The sequence below is a fragment of the Macaca mulatta genome, chromosome 14 (genome assembly GCF_049350105.2).
Source record: "Macaca mulatta isolate MMU2019108-1 chromosome 14, T2T-MMU8v2.0, whole genome shotgun sequence".
NCBI lineage: Eukaryota > Metazoa > Chordata > Mammalia > Primates > Cercopithecidae > Macaca > Macaca mulatta.
In genome coordinates, this window is record NC_133419.1 from 78,711,172 (window position 1) to 78,734,056 (window position 22,885).

The 22,885-nt window shown below is 40.6% G+C and overlaps 1 protein-coding gene and 1 long non-coding RNA gene across 4 annotated transcripts in view; one reads left to right on the top strand and one right to left on the bottom strand.

Moving 5' to 3' along the window:
• The window catches only part of GAB2 (GRB2 associated binding protein 2), a 202,209-nt gene that overhangs the window by 67,122 nt on the left and 112,202 nt on the right, over positions 1–22,885 (bottom strand). The gene's annotated exons all lie outside the window — the stretch shown is intronic.
• LOC144334430 (uncharacterized) lies at positions 9,341–14,102 on the top strand. Its single transcript, XR_013404233.1, has 2 exons — positions 9,341–9,807; positions 9,847–14,102. It is a non-coding gene; the product is annotated as an uncharacterized LOC144334430 (long non-coding RNA).

Sequence of the window (22,885 nt, forward strand, 5' to 3'; positions counted from 1 at the left end):
CTCTGTTAATTCTACCATCTTTTCACTCTCACCTTTCATCCCTGTCCTCATTTCTTTCCTTATCCAACTCTGTTTCTGCAATCAATTATCATAATCATTCCCTTGCTTCTTTCTCCATTCCTCTTATTTACCCAGCAAACCCCAGCTAAGTCTAATGCTCTGCCAACTCTGTTTCCACTTGGCTGTACATAGATGGAGAAAATCATATGACCATGCTGACTGGTCTCACCTTTACTTCAAGTGGCCCCTCATGTTGCCCAACAATCCTACTATATTTACCTAGTCAATGACTTTCTCCTGTTCTTTGGCAACAATCTCTTAGCTTCTCTCTTTAAACCTCCAATGCCTCCACTCTTTTATATCTTATTTCATGAGAAAACATAAACAATCAAAAGAAAATTTACACATGTTCCATGACTACATTTACCATCCTGCCTGCACCTGTAGCCTAGTAACACACTAGGGAACATAAACAGTCCTTCCAATCAAGGCCAACCATCTTCCACTTGTGCACAAAGACATCACTTCAACAATTCTCCCCTTCTTCAGAATCGTTGCATTTTTCCTCCTGACTAGCATGATTCCCATCAAGACAACTTTTCCTATCTCAGAAGAAAAAATTAAAAGCTTGACTTTATCCCACAATTCTTCACCAACTATGGCCCAGTTTTTCTACTTCTCTTTATAGTTATACTTCAAAGAGTATTCTATACTACTAATCATTGTTTCCTCTCATCCTATTTGAAGGCACTCTAATCAGGCTATCCCCCACCCCACCACCACCCCAATTGCACCATTGAAACAGCTCATCAAAGGTGTCAAAGACTTCAGTGCTGATAAATCAACTCATGGGCCTTAACCTGATCTCTCTTGATCTCTCTCCAACATCTGACAACAGTTTATTATTCCATTCTCCTTGAAACACTTTCTTCACCTGGCTTCAGCACGCACTCTCAACTCTCCTATCTACCGGGCCTCTCTTTTTCAGTCTCCAGTGCTGGTTCCTCTTCATCTCCCTGACCTCTAAACATTAGAATGCCCCAATGCTCAGTTCTGAGATTTTTTTTTTTTCCTACACCCACTCTCTAGGTCATTTTATTCAGTTTCACAGCTTTAAAAAACCATCAAACTGCTGTGATTCCCAAATTTATATCTCTAGCCCTAGAGCTGTATATCCAACTCCTCACTAGTAGGCATCTCAAAATTAATGTGTTCAAAACTGACGTCCTGACATCTCCCAGATCTGCTCTTCCTGCACTCTCTCCTATCTCAGTTACCTGCACCTTCGGCCTTCCAGCTGTCAGACCAAAAATCTAGATATCATAGTTGACTCCTTGCATACTCTACATCTAACCCATCAGCAAATCCTGTCAGTTCAGAGAGTTCAGAATATATCAATGATGAGCTTGCTTCTCCTCACCTCCACTGTTGCTCGCCTGGTCTAGTCCACCATTTTGTAAGTTTTCCTGCTTCCACCTTTTCATCCTGCAGTCTATCCTCCACCGCAAAATCAGAAAGCAGGAAGTAAATCAGAACATGCCACTTCTCCGCTCACAATCTGCAATGGCTGTTCATCTCACTCAGAGTAAAGCCAAAGTCCCCACAATGGCCCACAGGCCTGATGGGACTGAGCCTCATCCCACCCCTGGCCTCAGCTCCTGCTGCCCTCTGCCTTGCCTATTCTGCTCTGGCCATGTGGCCTTACACACTGTCAGGCACGCTCCTGCCTTATGGTCTTTAGTTGTTTCCTGGCCCTGGAACACTCCTCCCCCAGATATTTCCTTCGCTTATTCTTTTTTTCAAGTCCTTATTCAAATGTCACGTTATTGGACAGGCTATTCCTGGTCCCCAGTGCTCCCACTCTCTTTCCCCCTTACCCTGCTTTACTGGTCTCACAAAGCATGTATAACCCTAAAAGATACCAATTTTTATGACTTCTCCGCACCCAGCTCCCAGAAAGTAAACTCCACCAGGACAAGGATTGGTTCTTTTTATTCCATGATGCATCCTTGGTATTTAGAATATTGTCTGGCACACAGCTAGTAATCTTATATATATATATATGTGTGTGTGTGTGTGTGTGTGTGTGTGTGTGTGTGTATATAGAGAGAGAGAGTAATGAATCATTTTCTGACATGAAATCCTTATAGTATCTAGCAGGTCAAAGGAGACATAACTGGTGCCCAATAAGCCTTATATTGAAATGGAAATTGAGGTATAGCCAGATAGGATGGAACGGAGAAAAATAAAAATAAGTACTATTTATTTATAGTCATTTAAAATCTTGGCCAGGTCACTGCTTTCAGAATTATGTGTGTACTTCTGTGTGCTGCAGGTGCACACATAGACACGTAGCGTATGGGCACCAAGGGCATTTTTAAAAGATCTGTTTATAGTTCAGCTGGTGTTTCAGTTGATGTGTCCCCTTTAGTCTTGTCTCTGCGGAAAGAGCTGTCCCCAAATCTCTGGTGTGCAGGTGCAAGCGCAAACAAACACGGACACCCTCATGCATAAGAAAACCATGTTTGCTACAGATAACATCAGAGACTGTCAGGTTTTGCTTCCAAGGAAGTGGTGTAGGCTGATAAATGGCTGCCTACAAAATACTGATGTATTTATGACACAGTCAGCAAGGCTGTCTAGTCTAGTCCCAAATTCACAGATCCCTCTTCCACCACAACACTTTCTCTCCAATTCCACATTTTAATTTATTTATTTATATATATTTTTAGAGTGCCTAGGCTGGTGTGCAGTGTCGTCATCTCAGCTCACTGTAACCTCCGCCCCCTAGGTTCAGGTAATTCTCCTGCCTCCGCCTCTCTTGAGTAGATGGGATTACAGGAATGTGTCACTATGCCCAGCTAATTTTGTATTTTTAGTAGAGACGTGGTTTTACCATGTTGGTCAGGCTGGTCTTAAACTCCTAACCTTAATTGATTTGCTCACCTCAGCCTCCCAAAGTGCTGGGATTACAGGCATGAGCCATGGCATGGGGCACCGCCATGTGTTTTTAAAAAGCCAAACAAGTCAGAACCAAGTACAACTTCCCTGATCCATTCATCTAAAGTGGACCTCTACTTCCTCGGAACCTTCATAATGTTTTTTATGTACTTTTCAAGGCACGTCAGTTTTTACAACAATTAGGAGTGTTTTCATACTTGTCTCTTCCCAACTAGGTCATGAACAAAATTTTTTATTGCCAAACCTTTCTTACCTCTCTCACCTCAATTATGTTTCCTTCCTCCATCGCTCTTTCCCTCCTTTGTTTCCTTATATCCGACAAATATTTATTCAGTGCTTACTATGCTCTAGGCATTATTCTAATGCTGAGGATACAGCATGAATTCCTGGTCTTACAGAATTTACAGGAGCACTAAAAATTACCTATTATTCTCCAAATAGTAAGTCAGGTAATTTCATGACTTTATGTGTTTGCACAAGCTATGGCTTCTGCCTAGCAAGGCTTTCACCTTACCTAATCCATCTGGAGAATTTCTATGTTCTCTCAGTGCCAGCACAAATGTCCCTTCTCCTGGAAGGCCTTTATTGACTCCCCCAGGTAGAGCTGGGGCTTCTGCTTGTGTTCCCTTACTAACCTGTGCTTACCCCACATTGGCATTTCTTCCCCCGGGTTTGACATTTCTACTCCCTGCTTTGGCATTTCCAATGCTTATATTTCTTTCTCCCCTTTAAGTTCTGAGCATCCTGAGGTTAAGGTCCAACGTGGCCAAAAACTACATGGCAGAGTGCTTAACACATATGGGAGCTCAGAGAAGATCTGATTTTTTTAATGCCATGAATATGTTAATTTATTCAAATTAATAAAACAAAATATATGTAAGCTTTCACAGTAGGAAGTAGAAAAGAAGGACAGCAAGAGGATTGCAGAAAAAAGAATAAGATAAAGATGTGTAATAGATTCTCTGGCCGGGCGCGGTGGCTCAAGCCTGTAATCCCAGCACTTTGGGAGGCCGAGACGGGTGGATCACGAGGTCAGGAGATCGAGACCATCCTGGCTAACACGGTGAAACCCCCTCTCTACTAAAAAATACAAAAAACTAGCCGGGCGTGGTGGCAGGCGCCTGTAGTCCCAGCTACACGGGAGGCTGAGGCAGGAGAATGGCGTGAACCCGGGAGGCGGAGCTTGCAGTGAGCCGAGATCCGGCCACTGCACTCCAGCCCGGGTGACAGAGCGAGACTCCGTCTCAAAAAAAAAAAAAAAAAAAAAAAAAAGATTCTCTATGGTGTGAGTTCTTTGGTACCTTGTTTCCCTTCATTCTGATAAGTGCAGTACCCATGTAATAAATATTTATAAAGGGGTCTGGGAGCTTCACCTGAAAAGTATCCCAAGATACAAAAATGAAAGATTGCTGTTGGATTACTGACACATAATGCAAGGAGAATATGAGACATGAGTCCTGAATATGCTATTAAAGAGAAAGCTTTGCCGGGCGCGGTGGCTCATGCCTGTAATCCCAGCACTTTGGGAGGCCGAGGTGGGCGGATCACGAGGTCAGGAGATTGAGACCATCCTGGCTAACACTGTGAAACCCGGTCTCTACTAAAAATACAAAAAATTAGCCGGGCGTGGAGGCGGGCGCCTTGTAGTCCCAGCTACTCGGGAGGCTGAGGCAGGAGAATGGCGTAAACCCGGGAGGCGGAGCTTGCAGTGAGCCGAGATCGTGCCACTGCACTCCAGCCTGGGCAACAGAGCCAGACTCCATCCCAAAAAAAAAAAAAGAGAAAGCTTTTTCGGGACCGTTCTAATGTCTATATAAAACCTCATACAAAAATTAACTCAAAATGGATTATGGACTTACACATAAAATACAAACAGAATTCAGCAATCTATAAAAATGCATGACCAAATAGAATTTATTCCAAGGAGGTAAGGCTGATTCCGTATTTGAAATCAGTCATCTACCATATTAATAGGCTAAAGAAGAAAAGTTGCATGATCATATCATTCAATGCAAAAAATATTTGATAAAATTAAACTCATTCTTGATAAAAACTCTCAGAAAAATAGGAATAGAGGGGAACTTCTTCAACTTGATAAAGAGCATCAACAAAAGACCAATATCAAATGTTATACTTAGTTGTTTTTGGTTGGTTGTTGAGGCAGGGTCTCACTGTCACCCAGGCTGGAATGCAGTGGCATGAACATGGCTCACTGCAGCCTCAACCTCCTGGGCTCAAGTGCATCTCCCACCTCAGCCTTCTGAGTGGCTAAGATCACAGGTGCATGCCACTATGCCTCGCTAATTTCTAAATTTTTATGGAGACAGGGGTCTCACTATTTTTCCCAGGCTGTTCTCAAACTCCTAGGTTCAAGTAATCTTCCTGCCTTGGCCTCCCAAAGTGCTGGGATTACAAGTGTGAGCCACCACACCTGACCTATACTTAGATTTGAGAGACTGAATCCTCTTTCCTAAGATCAAGGACGTTTGCTCTTATCACTTTTTTTTTTTTTTTTTTTTGAGTGCAGTGGCACAATCTTGGCTTACTGCAAGCTCCACTTCCCGGGTTCAAGTGATTCTTGCGCCTCAGACTCCCGAGTAGCTGGGATTACAGATGTGCACTGCCACACCTGGCTAATTTTTGTATTTTTATTAGAGATGGGGTTTCACCATGTTGGCCAGGTTGGTCTTGAACTCTTGGCCTCAAGTGATCCACCCGCCTTGGCCTCCCAAAGTGCTGGGATCACAGGTGTGAGCCACCGTGCCCAGCCACTGTTATCACTCTTATTCAACATATTGCTGGAATTTCTAGTCAAGGTGATAAAGCAAAAAACATATATAAAAGGTATACCAATTGGAAAGGAAGAAAAAAAAATGGTCCCTGTTTGCAGAGGACATGATTATACAGAAAAATCGTGGCTGGGCGTGGTGGCTTACGCCTGTAATCCTATTTAGGAGGCCAAGGCGGGTGGATTGCTTGAGGTCAGGAGTTCAAGACCAGCCTGGCCCACACGGTGAAATCCCATCTCTACTAAAATACAAAAATTAGCTGGGTGTGGTGGCGGGCGCCTATGTAATCCCAGCTACTAGGGAGGCTGAAGCAGGACAACTGCTTGAGCCCAGGAGGAGGAGGTGACAGTGAGCTGAGATGGTGCCACTGCACTCCAGCCTGGGGGCGACAGAGTAAGACTGCATCTCAAAAAAAAAAAAAGAAAGAAAGAAAGAAAAAGAAAAAGAAAAAGAAAAAAGAAAAGAAGAAGAAAAAAAGCAAAAAATCTACAAAAAAACCCCACAACAAAACTCTCAGGACTAATAAGTGAGTTCAGCAAGGTCACAGGATACAAGATAATGATACAAAAATCAATTTACTTCTAACTAGCAATGAATATGTGGGCATATAAAATAAAAATACGACGCCATTTATAATGGTTCTTAAAAATTGAAAAGGTGTAAATCTAAAAAAACCCTGTGCAGGGCATGTATGCTGAAAGCTATACAAAGCTAATGAAAGAAATCAAAGGAGACTTAAATAAATGGAGAGACATACCATATTCATGGATTGCACAACTCAACGTGGTATATCTCCCCAAACTGACACACAGATTTAACACAATTCCCATCAAAATCCCAGCAAGAATGTCTGTAGATGTATGTAAGATTGCTCTAAAATGTTTATGAAAAGGCAAAGGAAGCACAATAGCTAAAATAATTCTGAAAAATAATAAAATGAGAAGAATCAGTCTGCCAGATTTTAAGATTTATTATATAGCTACAATAATCAAGACTGTGTAGCATTGGTGAAGAGACAGACACAGAAAAATGGAATAGATCAATTATTGGCCGTTTGGCTAAGATAAAGTGAAGAACAATGGATTAGAACAGAAAATCCAGAAACAGACCCTCACAATATGCCCAACTGATTTTTGACAAAGGTGTAAAAGCAATTCAATGAAGAAAACAGCCAGTTGTCGTGGTTCATGCCTGTAATCCCAGCACCTTGGGAGGCCAAGGCAGGTGGATCACTTGAGGCCAGGAGTTCGAGATCGGCCTGGCCAACACAGCAAAACCCTGTCTCTACTAAAAATATTAACATAAGAAAAGAAAAGGCCTTTTCAAGAAATCGTGCCGAAGCAATCAGGCATCCATAGGGGAGAAAAGACCTCAATCTAACTCTTGCATCTTATAAAAAAACTAACTCAGAATGAATCATGGACTTAAATGTAAAATGTAAAACTATAAAACATTTAGAAAAAAAGGTGAAAATCTTTGGGATCCAGGGTACATCTCATGAGAAATCAACAAACTCCTTGTATAGAATTCAGTAAAAACAAACACAAAATGTGCTGAATTCTTTGACAGATAAAGGAAAGAGGCAAGGCCCAAAAATACTCCTTTGAAGTAACTTAAACAATATTTACAAAGTTTCAGGAAGACATTAATATATATCCCTAAAACAAGAAGATTTTTTTGTAGGCACCATAAAAAGAGACATAATATGCTAGTAGACCACTGAAGCTGGGAATCAAACTTTCAGGGTAAGAGAGAGCAAGAGCATGAGAACATGAGAGAAAGCAAGCATGCACGAAAGAGAAGGAGCAATGAACACAATGAGGAAGGTAGAGTTTGATACATGGTTTTGGAAAGGAAGGAGAACAGGACTTTTTTTTTTTTTCTTTTTTTTTATATAGCACACAGTATGACCAAGGCCTGGGCATGGGAACAGATAAGACAGGTTCAGAGAATATGGGACAGTCTTCTCAATGTTGAAAAGAGGGAGGAAAGGAAGAGTTTGGAGGTCCTGAAAAGCCTTGAATGCCACCCTAATAAGTTTCATCTTTCCTTTATTTGTAACAGGGAGCCACTGAAGAGTACGGATTAGCAGAGAAACGTTAACCAATGCTGTGCTCTTATCTGGCAGAGTGAAGAAGACAAACCAGAAAAATAAAAAAATAAGAGACAAGAAAATGATTAAGAAGCTGTTGCGATAGTCTGCAATGGTGAGAGAAGATGGCAATCTAAATTAGGGTAGTAATAATGAAGACAAAAGAAAAGACAATGAAAGTCACTTTGCTTAACAATGGGCTTAAAGAAGTATATGGATAGGGTCTACTGTCAAGAAAGTTGGAAAAAAGAATTTGTGTCTAGTATCAACGGTATGCCACTCCCATCTCTGATGAAACAGAAGTGACTGTTTTCCTTCTGTCAGAAAACAAACCATTTCACAACCATCAAGACCACAGACACAAAGTGTGGGTACATGTGACCTGGAAGTTGCATCACTCCTAGCTGTTGAGCAGACAGTACATGTCACATGAACCTGTCTCTGTTCTTTGGGTTAGATCTCAAGGTCTTCAAGCATGTAGAATGAGGCTGAGACTTCTTCTTGTTGCTCATGGTGCCTAGAAAACCTAGGTGGGCCACAATTTAGCTTTGCAAGAGTATTATGTTCCATTCTGGTGACAATGAAGGCATGTGAAATTTTATCACACCAGGATACTGCAAGATTCTGCCTGGAGTCATGAGCCCAGTGTTCTAAGATATAAAGGGCTGCCGATATGTGGAAGAGCAATTTGATTTATATTTAGTGACTCAACATACTCAAGCTGAACAAGTACCAGCAGGAGCAGTCTACAGAAAACCAGATTTTGCTTTTTTTTTTAGAAAGTAAGAACTTTCTAAGTGAGTGGTCCAAAGTGGTCTCTTGGAAACTGGAGAATACTCAACATTGGAGATTTTGAAGAAAGAGGCAAGGTGGGGGATCAGCAAACTTTGTTAAGGACATTAGTAAATATATTGGGCTTTACAGGTCATATTTTCTCTGTCATAACTACTCAGTTCTATAGTGGCATGACAGCAACCATACACAATTCATAAGCAAACAGGCATGGCTGTGTTCCAATAAAACTGCTTAGAAAAAGAAGTGGTGGGCAGGATTTGTTTGTTGACTTCTGGCCTAAACAAAGGGTGGGAGGGTTTGGGAGTGTGACAGTAGAAGGGCTCCAAGAGTAGATCAAGGCTGGGCGTGGTGGCTCACACCTGTAATCCCAGCACTTTGGGAGGCCAAGGTGGGCGGATCACGAGGTCAGGAGATCGAGACCATCCTGGCTAACATGATGAAACTCCGTCTCTACTAAAAATACAAAAAAAAAAAAAAAATTAGCCAGGCATTGTGGCGCCTGTAGTCCCAGCTACTCGGGAGGCTGAAGCAGGAGAATGGCGTGAACCTGGGAGGCAGAGCTTGTAGATCGCGCCACTGCACTCCGGCCTGGGCGACAGAGCGAGACTGTGTTCCCCGCCAAAAAAAAAAAAAAAGGGTGGGGGTAGATCAACAGATGGACAAGAGACTAACTAAGGTCTCTTCTTACCTACCGTGACAGACTTACTTTTTTTTTTTCTTTTTTTTTTTTTGCAACAGGGTCTCCCTCTGTTGCCCAGACTAGAGTGCAGTGGCACAAACACGGCTCACTGTAGCCTCGACTTCCTGGGCTCAAGCAATCCTCCTGCCTCAGCCTCCCATTTAGCTGTGATCACAGGATGCACCACCACATCCAGCGAATTTTTTTTTGGAGATGGGGTCTCACTATGTTGGCTAGGCTAATGTCAAATTCATAGGCTCAAGTAATTCCTCCCACCTCAGCCTCCCAAAGTGCTGGAATTACAGATGAGCCACTGCACCCAGCCCCTTATGTATTTTTTAACTAAGAAAACATGATATGGTAACACCTCATTTAATCAGATTACGCAGATTCTTGGAACAGAGGGATGTGTTCTTCTGAATAACCACATCACCACCTGGGAGCTTCACTAAGAGATGTGTAGGGGTGTGTGTGTGTGTGTGTGTGTGTGTGTGTGTGTGTGTGAGAGAGAGAGAGAGAGAGAGAGACAGAAAGACAGAGAGAGAGAGAGACAGAGAGAGAGACTATGTTACTGAATTAAAAAAAAATAAGGCAAAGAGCTTTTTGAAGATACAAGTATTATGTTCTTAATCTACCTGACTAATAGGTTTAAATTATTGATATCACCAAGTAACCTCAGTTAGATTCAGATTAACCATAAACCTCACTTGACAGGATTCTCTAGGTTTATTGGCAGTTTTTGGTTTTACCCTCTTCAGAAAGAGGGAAGTTAAAAGGACACGCCTATTTCTAGGAGTTTCGCAAAAGCCTCTTCCAAGTAATGTCTTGCCCCTTCTTCAACTTTAGCCACAAGGCACGTGAGATTTGGTATCAGAAAAGATTATTTGAGACCCTGAGAAGTCCTTAGTCATCAAAGAAGAGTTCTGTTATCTTTGGCATACCAAAGTCAGGGCAGAAGATAGAAGATTCTGGAGGTTTAGAAATATTTTCAACTGTCAACTCCCAGGTGGTGATGTGGTTGAGTTCTAGCTCAAACACACGCAAAGATAAAGGAGAATCTGATCTCACTTGTGAGCATATGATGTACAAGTATATCCTAATATATTTCAACACGAAGCTACTATGCCAGTCTTGTGTCCCATAATAGTTACCAGCAAACATTACAAGAGTATAGTTGGGGTCATGTAACAGTCACACATTTTTGGAGGCACACTTCCTGAGTGAGGAAAGCCTTTTTGCTATCCTTCTTCTAGGAATCCTTCGACTACTTTGGACCATCGAGACTTCATACTCTCTGAGGAAATTTTTAAAAGGGCATTTGCTGAGCTCTGGCTACCTGCCATGTGCTTTCTACTCATTATCACATTTAATCCTTAAACCAATGCTGCAAGGTAAATACGATCCTCTTAATATACGAGGAAAAAGAAGTTCATAGACATTAAACAACTTACAGAGAGCACAGCCCCCAGATCTTCTTATTCTGTGGGTCCTGACCCATAGAGAACCCGAGGTGAAGCTACTGCAGATGAATTGCTCACTACACTTTGAGAAACACTGGCCACAGAGTTTATGAATTCAAGTTTATAGTTAATTGGTGATGGCAGATGGCAATAACACAACTAGAACCTAGGCCTCAGCTCCTAGTTCAAAGTCATTTCCACTCCTCAAATGCAAATCCCCTAGGAGAGAGGAGCATAGTTAACTATATTTGTTCTGGACTCATTCATCTGAGTAATATAGTTTCCCTTGGACTCCAAAGGAACTTATTTGCTCCTAGGACATGGAATGAATTTTTTCTTACCCCAAGACTATGACATTCTGAGGTCAGGGGCTTTTGTATCTCCAGCATTTATTTAGCATAGGACTTGATACTTCCAAAGCACTATATAACTCTTCAATGAAAGTTATACTAAAGGAACAAAATAATGTTTATTTGCTTCTGTTTTGGGGGGGAAAAACCTCTCAATCTCTATTCCAGGTAAGATGGTTCATAGACACCATAAACACAAAAGATCACCTAGAGTCCTTTATATAAAGCTGACTCCAACTATAGGCTTCAAGGAGTAGATCATGGTAATCTAGATTAAGTCAATTTGCACCATTTCATCCTACATGCCACTGCGATCGGTTTAGCAACAAGCATATGTTCCAAGCCAGCTCAGAGTCATTAAGATTCAACTCCAGGACCTTTGTTTTGTGTTACTCAAACTGGCTCTGTTACTGGACAAAGGGTTGTGACAATATGTCCCTGAAGTTGCAGGAACCACTATTTGTTGCCTAAGAACAGCCAACCCAGAGAGAGCGAGAGTGACTCTAAGAGAAAGAGCACGTGTGAGAGCAAGAGAGAGCGAGAGCCTGCAAGTAGGTTAAAACATGGATACTGATGAAATGTGAGTCTTAACCTGAGGCTGAGGCCAGATTTTCCCCCTAGACTTTCTGGGTCAATAAACTCTTTTCTCACATAAGGAAGCTTAGGTCACTGATCAATATAGGCTGTAACCATACTGAGACTTAGAACCAGTTTGCCACCCCCAGAGTAACTCAGGGGTCCTTCACAAGAGCCCTGATCATATTCATTATTCAATCTACTTTCTTTTTCCTTCACTTTCAATGTCTTTTCCATTAGCATTTACTCTCACCTACATAAACTCTCCCTTCCTCATTCCAATCATTCAGTCAATATTTATGAAATCTAGTAATGCCAGGTCCTTCAGGATCTCATGACTTATGGAAAGGGCAGACAAGTACAGTCCATAGGTAACTCAGTACATGGTCAGTGCTCTTACAATGGTATGAACAGAGGTTCTCAGCACAGTTCATGTAGGTGTTCTCAGCACCCACATGAATAGTGGATGCTTGGCAGAGAGGACTACTCCGTTTGCCTTGAGGAGTCACAGAAGTTTTACAGTACAGGTGGCACTTAGATTGGGTATTGAAGGATGTGAAGAGTTTTGCTGGGTGAAGAAAAACTGCTGGAGGGAGAACTTTCAGGAAAAGAGAATGAGTATAGGTGACTCTTGTTACTTCTGGTAGTTATGGTCTGTAAAGTCAGCACAAACACTGTATTAGTTAATGGCGAATCATTCCTCTGGGGCAGTGATCCCCAACCTTTTTGGCACCAGGGGCTGGTTTTGTGGAAGACAATTTTTCCATGGACAGGGGTAGGGATGGTTTTGGGATGAAACTGTTCTACTTCAGATCATCAGGCATTAGATTCTCATAAGGAGTGTGCAACCTAGGTCCCTTGCATGTGCAGTCCACAACAGACTTTGCTCTTCTATGAGAATCTAATGCCACCGCTGATCTGACGGGAGGTGGAGCTTAGACAGTAATGCTCACTCACCAGCTGCTCACTTCCTGTTTTGAGGCCCAGTTCCTAACAGGCCAGAATGGTAAGGGTCCTCAGCCCAGGGGGCTGGGAACCCCTGCTCTAGGGGAAAAATACCAGATTAGGTTCCTGTTAGCCTCTGGTCACAATTTTATCAATCGGTCAATACATAACCTCGTTTTATGTCTGTTTCTGTTTAAGGACACCTTATTTAACGTTTGTTGATTCAGTAAGACTGAACTCATGGCTAACAACACTTCAATTCTCCCTGAACAAAGCTTATCTAATACATGTATTTTCTCAGTAAGGCACGTTACAGCCTTCTTGTGTTTAGAAACACTAGACAGAACTTCAGCACTATGCTTGGGGATCATTTTAAACAGTGAAATCACCAACAAAAAGCACAAAAATGCAAAAAACATGGTACCCGATACATGACAAAGACACTTGTTTACAGGATGAGAGGTGAAATAAGTACACAGAACACTGCCTTGTGCCACCTCAGCTAGGAATGTGCACGTCAGGAGACTCAGATGTTTTCACTGCCCTGTCCGTGTGAATGTCTGAGATTAACAGCTAAAGCATGCTGTTTGGTCTGTTCAGGCTGGCAAAACAAAATACCTCAGACTGTTATCTATAAACATGAAATTTACAGTCCACAGTGCCGGAGGTTGGGAAGTCCAGCATCAAGGCACCAGCAGATTTGGTGTCTGGTGAGATGGTGGAGGGGACAACAGAAGCCCTCAAGCTGCTTTTGTAAGGGCACAAATCCCCTTCATGAGGGCTCTGCCCTCATGGCCCACCTAATCACCTCCCAAAGGCCCCACCTCCTAATACCAACACATTAGGGATAAGATTTCAACATATGCAGTTTGGAGGGACACAAACATTCAGACCATACATGGTGAGTATTGATTTTGGGGTTATAAGTAAATTTTAGTCAGTACAGAATCTAGAATGTGTGAATATGAAGATTCACTGTATATGAAAAAGTTTGGTGTACTAAAATAATAAAGGTGAGTTTGGTGACGTTTATGAGGGGAGGGTGAAAAACTGTGGAGAGAAAATTATTGAAGGTAAGTCAAATATTATAATAACATATTTTAAAATATTATAAAATAATCTAAGAATTCCTCCAGAAAACAACATATTTTTAAGTATTTGTTAATGAACAAAAAGCTACAATGAATTCATTAATTATTCCATTAATCAGAATACCCATATTTTGGGGGGGGAAAGTACAAATTCACGGAAAACACTTATTCAGTTCATAAGCAATACTGGGTGTGAGAGAGTGTGTTTTGAAGGACCCAGAACATAGCAGTCCATCATATGGAAACTACTGTCGTGTACCCAGGGGAGTAGCTCAGGCAGGGGCAACAGCATAGGTAAAGGCCCTGAGGAGGAAGTGAGCTTGGGTTATGGGAGGACCTGACAGGAGGTCATGGCTGGAACACAGTAAACAAAGGGGAAAGTAGAACAAGAAAAAGGCAGGGGTAGATTGAAGTTTAGATTTTATCTTAAATAAAATCCCTCAATAGGGGCATGATTAATAAATCAATATATTGGCAAATGAGCATGAGAACGACGTATTATGATACTATTCATATTATTGACATATTATTTATATTATCATATATTTATGTACACAAACATGCATACAACCACATAAAGTATATATATATAGCATATGCACATACACACATTTTACAAATGCTTAGAAAAGCATTTCAAATTGCTACCAATGGCTCCTTGTAGAGGGGAATGGGTATATAAGAGAAAGGATACAGGGAACTTTCACATTTTAATCCACATAATTCTATATTTTTAAGTAAACAGAACATGAGATCAGTGGGCTTTAAATTTTCCCATATTGAAAATTCTAAAAGATCATTCTGGCCTATAATAATTGCATTGAAGTAGGGCAAGAGTATGAGTAGTGAGCCCAGATAGACTACTGCTCAAGAAATGATGGTGATATGGACCAGGGCAGTGGCAAAAGGTATATACATTCAAGAGGGCATATGCAACCAAGATATATTTCAGAGGCTGAAATGACTAACCTTGATGATGGACAGAATATGGGAGATACCGGAGAAGGAAGAATAAAGACTTCAAGATTTCCAGCTTGAGCAAGTGGGTGGGTTGTATTATGACTCATTATGATGGAGAAGAGAATTATAGTCACATCTCTCTGACAAGCCTATTATGGTGCATTCTATCCATTCTCTGCCTCTACCACATCAAAGACAAAGGGACAAGACGAATTTGATGTGTATGAGAGAGACAGGGTCACATCTGGGAAACCAAAGAGCCCTGTATCAGTAATTACACAGACCGAATTCTGTGAGATTCATTCCCCAAAGACCAGGTCAACCTTTCTACAGAGGACTCGAAATCCATTAGGGGAATTACCTCTCCCGTTGACAAAGCAACAAATGAGCTGTTGCCAACCCTTTGCATATTGGAGAAAGAAAGGTCATTACCCTGAGGGACCTTACTTTCATGTCCTTGAATGGTCTGATCTCAGTTATATTTAAAGCACTGAATTAAGCAAAGGTTACCAGGGAAAACCAGCACAAAGTTGGGGGAAGAATAGACAAATGATGCCCAGGAATATAAACTGTTTCCGTTCCTCTAGGACAAAGGCTTCTCAGTACTGCAGGCCCTCCAAAGACCTGGTTCCATATTTTCTTAAATATGCATCTGATTGTTCTACTTCTTTGCTTTAAATTAGCTCACTACTGTCTTCAACAGGGGTATTCAAACTGTAATGTGCATCAGAATCACCAAGACATCTATTCACAATGGAGAATCCCAGGCCCCAGTCTCAACAGGGATTCAGATTAGTAGGTCTGGAGTAGAGTTCAGGCATACAAACCTCAAATGACTCTACTACAGACTGTTCAAGGACCCTATTTTGAGAAACAATGCACTAAATTGTTAATGATGATTGGCAGGATGTAGCCTTGACTTAGTGAGCTGTACTAGAGGAATAAATGTATCAGGAGTTTAGATATTCAGGTTGTGATTCCAGCTCTGTCTCTGAAATGTGAACTTATAGGGGAAAATCAACACTTTCCTGCTCTGGGTCGTTTCCTCATCTATAATGTGCAAGTGTTGACTTTATTGTTCTCCACCATCACTTCAATTTCTGACATTTTAAGATCACAGGAAAAGACAGAGGGTTGAAAATGTCAGGCAGAGCTTCTGGACTGTACTAGACTGACTCTTCCAAAGGTGCCCAAACTGTGAATACACATGAACATGGGCACAAAATCCGGTGCTTTCTGGAGAGCTTTCCCCATGTGGACTAGCCATCTGGAGTCCAGTACACAGTGGAATTTGCTGGTCATGAACAAATACAGTATCATGAAAAGCTACTTCCAAGGTACAGAATGAACAGATAATGGGGCGCTTCAGGAACTTGGCTTCTCCTCCCTGGTCACAGTATTCTACAAAAACGCAGGGAAATCATTAAAGGATGACAGAAGAAACAGAACCTTATTCCAAAGATTAATTCAGGGGATCAAGTAAATGGCCTATCTTGCTCCTGGGAGCCCCAACTTACATCAGTCCAGCTGCTTGGAGTATTGTATATATAGCTGGAAAACATTCCCATACAGAGACTTCCTTAGCCTCTCTAGGAGCCATTGGAAAGGCTTTTGTTTAATTTGTAAGAATTCAGTATACAGAATTAGAAGAATGACCCTGGGCTGATCCTTTTTTTTCTTCTATTTCCTTGTTAACAAAAATTATCATTACATAGATATAATTTAGATAACACAAAATGCATCCATCTTAACAGTTCAGATGGCTGAATTTTATAAATATATTTACCATCTAACCACCACCTCAATCAAGACACAACATTTCTACGACCCCAAAGAGTTACCTTGTGCCCTTTCCACGTGAATCTTCACTTCCTATCCTGGTGCCAGGCAAACACTGATCTGCGATTACTATAGATTAAATTATCTTTTCTAGAACATCACAGAAAATAGAATCATGCAGTACATATTCTTTTGTGCCTGGCTTTTTATGCACAACATGAAGTTGTAATTACTGACTCATATTTCTGTATGTATCAGTAGTTTTAAAAAATTGCTGAGTAGTGTATGATGGAGGTACCATTATTTATCCGTTCACCTATTGAGGGATCATAAGGTTGTTTCCAGCTTGGAGCAATTATGAAAAAAATAGCTATGAACATTATTGTACAAGTCTTTTTTGTGAGTGTAGGTTTTCTTTTCTCCTGGTTAAATACCTAGGAGTGGAATGAATGGGTCACACAGTAAGTTTATGTTTAATTTTATTTAAAAAAACTACCACATTGTTTTCTAAAATGGTTGTACTATTTTTGCAGTCCTATCAACAATGTATGAGAATTCTAATTCCTTCACAAGACTTGGTCATTATGACGATTGTAGGGGGTGCGTAATGATATCTCACTGTGTGTGTGGTTATTTTTTGTTTTTGTTTTTGTTTTTGAGACAGAGTCTCACTCTGTTGCCCAGGCTGGAATGCGGTGGCATGATCTCGGGTCACTGCAACCTGTCTCCCAGGTTCAAGCAATTCTCTAGCCTCAACCTCCGAAGTAGCTGGGACTATAGGTCCCGCCACCATGCCCGGCTAATTTTTGTATTTTTAGTAGAGATGGAGTTTCACCATGTTGCCCAGGCTGGTCTCCAACTCCTGACCTCAAGTAATCCACCTGCTTTGGCCTCCCAAAGTGCTGGGATTACAGGTGTGAGCCACCGCACCCGGCCTCGCTGTGGTTTTAATTTCCATTTCTCTGATGACTATGACAGTGAGCAACTTTCCATGTGTTTAGTTGTCATTTATCTTTTTTTGTGATAGGTCTGTTCAATTCTTTTGCCATTTTAAAATTAATTTGGGGGGTACTATTGAGTTATAAGTCCTTTACATATTCTGGATGCAGATGTCAGACAAAGACACACACACACACACACACACACACACACAAAAACACATAATGGGAGCAAGGGAGGGCATTTTCTCCCAGTCTGGGGCTTGCCTTTCCCTTTTTGGAATTTAAATTATTACTTTTAATTGACAAATAATAATTATACATATTCATTTTCTTAGTGGTATCTTGTGTGGTTTTTTTTTTTTGTTGTTTGTTTGTTTTTGAGACGGAGTCTTGCACTATCGCCCAGGCTGGAGTGCAATGGCATGATCTGGGCTCACTGCAACCTCTGCCTCCCAAGTTCAAGCGATTCTCCCACTTCAGCCTCCCAAGTAGCTGAGATTACAGGAACCCGCCACCATGCCCGGCTAATGTTTGTATTTTTTTTTTAAGACGTGGTTTTACCATGTTGGCTAGGCAGGTCTTGAACTCCTTACCTCAGGTGATCTGCCCACCTTGGCCTCCCAAAGTGTTGGGATTACAGGCGTGAGCCACCATACCCAGTCTTTAGTGGTGTCTTTTAAAGAACAAATGTTTTCTCAGTTTGATGAGTCCAACATCAATTTTTAAAATGGCTCAGGCTTTTTTGATCCATTTAGCCACATAATGAAAGCAAGACTAAGCAAAGAACAAATCTGGAGGCATCACATTCCCTGATTTCAAACTATACTATAATGCTATAGTCATTAAACAGCATGCTACTGGTAAAAAACAGACACATAGACCAATGGAACACAATAGAGAACCTAAAAATAAACCCAAATATTTACAGCCAACTGATCTTCAACAAAGCAAACAAAAACAAAATGGGAAAAGGACACCCTATTTAACAAACAGTGCTGGGATAACTGGCAAGCCACATGTAGGAGAATAAAACTGGATCCTCATCTCTCACCTTATATAAAAATCAATCCAAGACAGATCAAGGACTTAAATCTAAGACCTGAAACTATAAAAATTCTATTAAGATAACAGAAGAAAAACCCTTCTAGACATTGGCTTAGGCAAAGATTTCATGACCAAGAACCCTAAAGCAAATGTAATAAAAACAAAGATAAATAGCTGGGACTTAATTAAACTAAAGAGCTTTTGCATGGTAAAAGGAACAGTCAGCAGAGTAAATAGGCCACAGAGTGGGAGAAAATCTTCACAGTCCATACATCTGACAAAGGACTAATATCCACAATCTACAATGAACTCAAGCAAATTAGCAAGCAAAAAACAATCTCATCAAAAAGTGAGCTAAGGACACTTAACAGACAATTCTCAAAACGAAGATATGCAAATGGCTAACAGATATATGAAAAAATGCTCAACATCACTAATGATCAGGCAAATGCAAATCAAAACCACATTGTGATACCACCTTACTCCTGGAAGAATGGCCATTTAAAAAACAAAAACAAAAACAAAAACAAATGTTGGCATGGATGCAGTGAAATTGGAAAACTTCCACACAGCTGGTGGGAATGTAAACTAGTACAACCACTATGGAAAACAGTGTGAAGATTCCTTTAAGAACTAAAAGTAGAACTACCATTTGATCCAGAAATCCCACTACTGGGTATCTACCCAAAGGAAAAGAAGCCATTATACAAAAAAGACACTTGCACACGCATGCTTATAGCAGCACAATTTGCAATTGCAAAAATGTGGAACCAGCCCAAATACCTATCAATCAATGAGTGGATAAAGAAACTGTGAGATATCTATATCTATATCTATAGCTATATCTATATCTAACGTATCTATATAGATAGATAGATATATGATGGAATACTACTCAACCATAAAAAGGAATGAATTAATGGCATTCACAGCAATCTGGGTGGGACTGAAGATTATTATTCTAAGTGAAGTAACTCAGGAATAGAAAACCAAACATGGTATGTTCTCATTCATAAATGGGAGCTAAGGTATGAGGATGCAAAGGCAAAAGAATGATGCAATGAATTTTGGGGCTCGGGAAAGGGTGAGAGGAGGGTGATAGATAGAAGACCACAAATCGGGTTCAATGTATACTGCTCGGGTGATAGGTGCACCAAAATCTCACAAATCACCACTAAATAACTTACTCATGTAACCAAATACCACCTGCTCCCAAAAGCCTGTGGAAATAAAACATTTTTTCAAAAAAATGGTTCAGGCTTTTTTTGTGTCTTATCTAGGAAATCTTTGCCTACTCCAAGGTCAAAAAGATTTTTTGCTTTTCTTATAGATGTTTTACAATTTTAGCTTTGATATCTGTCTATGATCCATGTTTGTATAGAGTATGAGAAAAGGGTCATGTTCAATTTTTTTACACATGGATATCCAGCTGTTCTAGCAGCATTTGTTGAAAAGAAATATCCTTTTATTATCAAATTATCTTTGTTTTTTTTGAGACAGAGTCTTGCTCTGTAACCCAGGCTGGAGTGCAATAGCATGATCTCCACTCACTGCAAGCTCCACCGCCCGGGGTTCACACCATTCTCCTACCTCAGCCTCCTGAGTAGCTGGGACTATAGGCGCCTGCCACCACGCCCGGCTAATTTTTTGTATTTTTAGTAGAGACAGGGTTTCACCGTGTTAGCCACGATGGTCTTGATCTCCTGACCTCGTGATCCGCCCACCTTGGCCTCCCAAAGTGCTGGGATTACAGGTGTGAGCCACCGTGCCCAGCCACCTTTGCATTTTTGTTAAAAACCAATTGATCAAATACATGTAGGCCTATTTCTAGACTTCCTGTGTTTAAATGATCTCATTTTTTTTAGATATAATTATGTCAGTATCATGCTGTCTCAATTACTGCAGTTTTATAATAAGTCTTGAAATCAGGTAGTGCAAGTTCTCTAACTTTGCTCTTTTTCAAAGTTGTTTTGGTTATTCTTGGTCCTTTGCATTTCCATACAGATTTTAGAATCAGTTTGTCAATTTTTACCCAAAAAGGAGAAGTTGTGGGATTTTGACTGGGGTTTCACTGAATCTACAGATCAATCTAGGGATTATGTTTCCTTTACTGTTTGACTGAATCTATTGAAGAAGTCATCCAGGCCTGGAGGTTTCTTACCTCTCCCGTTGGCAAAGCAACAGATGAGCTGTTGCCAATCCTCTGCATGTTGGAGAAACAAAAGGTATTCTCTTGAAAGACCTCATTCTCATGTCCTTGAAAGAACTGATCTCAGTTATATCCAAAGCACTGAATTAAGCAAAGATTTAGTGAAAACCAGGGCAAAGTTGGGGGAAGGGTTGATAAATGATGCCTATGAATTACATTTAAATTATATATTTAAAATTATAATTAAATTATTTTAACAGGTATAGGGCTGTTCAGATTTTTACTTTCTTCTTGTGTCAGTTTTGATATGTGTCTTTCATAGAATTTCATTTATCAAATTTATTGAGGTAAAGTTGTTCATAACATTCTATTACGCTTTTATTTTTTAATGAGATAAAATTTATATTCCATAATATTCACCCTTTTAAAGTATACAATTTAGGGTTTTTTTGTATATTCACAAGGTTATGCAAACATCACCATTATCTAATTCCAGAATATTTTCATCACCCCAAAAAGCAATCCCATACCCATTAGTAAATCTCCAACTTCCCCTTCTTTCACCCCCTGGCAATTGCTAATCTCCTATTAACCTTTTAATGGTATAGGAACTGTAGTGATAGGCTGACCCATTTTTGGTGTACTCGATTTCAGCAAGGGCCAGGCTCCCAAGGCAAGAATCTAGAGTAGAAGTCACATTACCATCTTGGACCCTGGAGAGACAAAGAAGAAATATTTTTCCTGAATTTTCTTAACCAGGCTCCTTGTTGCCTAGCAGTGCTTCTTGACCAGTGATAAAGTGCCAAGTTATTAAAAGTTTTTAATTCCTGCAGCCCTCAGAGAAGCTGTAGTCCCTGGGCCAGTTACCCCTTGCCAATAGCTACCTGCAGCCTGACATTAAAAATATTGTTTTCTTTGTATAATGTAATATGAAAAAGGTTGAAAAGTACTGTTCTACAGTCTAAACTACTCAGGATAGCATTCAAGGTCCTTCTTTCATTTGGTTCCAAACTGCTACCTGAAATTGTCTTCAACCTTCTCTCCCTCCATGCCTATTCTCAGCCTCAAAACATCCTACATTCCGGGCAAAGCAAACTGCTTTAATGTGATATTCCCTGTGAAAATCCTGTTAATCCTTCAAGATTCCACTCAAATGCCCAGAAGCCTCCTCTCTGGAAGGACAGGCACAGTGCCTCTCCTTCCCTTCCAGAGATAGTACTGGAACTGAGCTGAGCTGAACGCCAACTAAGGACTCAGTACTGATGAGACCTCAGAATATAAATCCCTTTTTATACTTTTAAAATTGCCTTATGAATAGGGAAAGAAAGGGATTATCATAATCATTTTACAGATCAAGGAACAGTGGTTAAGAAAATGGTAGTATCTTACTAAACTCATACACGGAAGTCTGTGGCAGAGTTGGGACAAAAACTCAAGTCTAGTCTTTTTTAATTTTTTTAAAGATAGGACCCAAAGCCTTTTATTCTAAAATGAGTCTTGTGTCTAAAACTGCAAAAATTTCCCAGCAGTGTTCTACACAATTTAGATTTACTTTAAGGTATAAAACTGATACAGAATGGAGATCAGGGCTTTAGACAGGAATGAATCCTGAATGTTTAGGCAGGGCAAGAGAGAGCTCCACAGAGGGGAGGTGGCACAGGGAGGCTCCAGGTGCCTTGCAGCCAGCCTTCTTTATAACTTTATAATCTGGTGTGGCCACTTAGCAGGTTCAGGGTTGCCTCTTTGTGTGGAGGTAAGTGATGAGCACTTCTGGGAAAAAAGCACCAAAACCTTTTCATCTTAAGAAGTGAAAAACCCCTGGTCTTTTTATTTCTGGCACTCTTCTTTACCTGTGTCTGAGTGGAAAATGCAGCTAAATAAATATCAGAGTTCAAACACAGTTTTTAGGTACTTTCTCATCTTGAGACACCCTGACTCTGAGGCATAGGGCTCTCTGGAGTCCGGGATGCATTCCCAAGGTCTCAGTTTCTCCCAAGAAACCTCAGAGCAAAAATTTGCAGATTCCAACTGAGCTATGGCTTCCTAGAGGAAAAGGCAAGTATTGCCCATGCACAACCCTAGTGAAATTCTAAATAAAATTCTAAGATTGAAACAAACCATTTCTGTCCTTAATCCTTCTCTGAGCAAAAATATTTTTTACACTGTAGCAGTCAAAAATACAGAATCAAGCCCAGCAGTTTATTGCCTAGAATGTAAACCCCTACATTAAAACATCTATACCCATTTACTATGCCTGCCCTATACGTAGACATT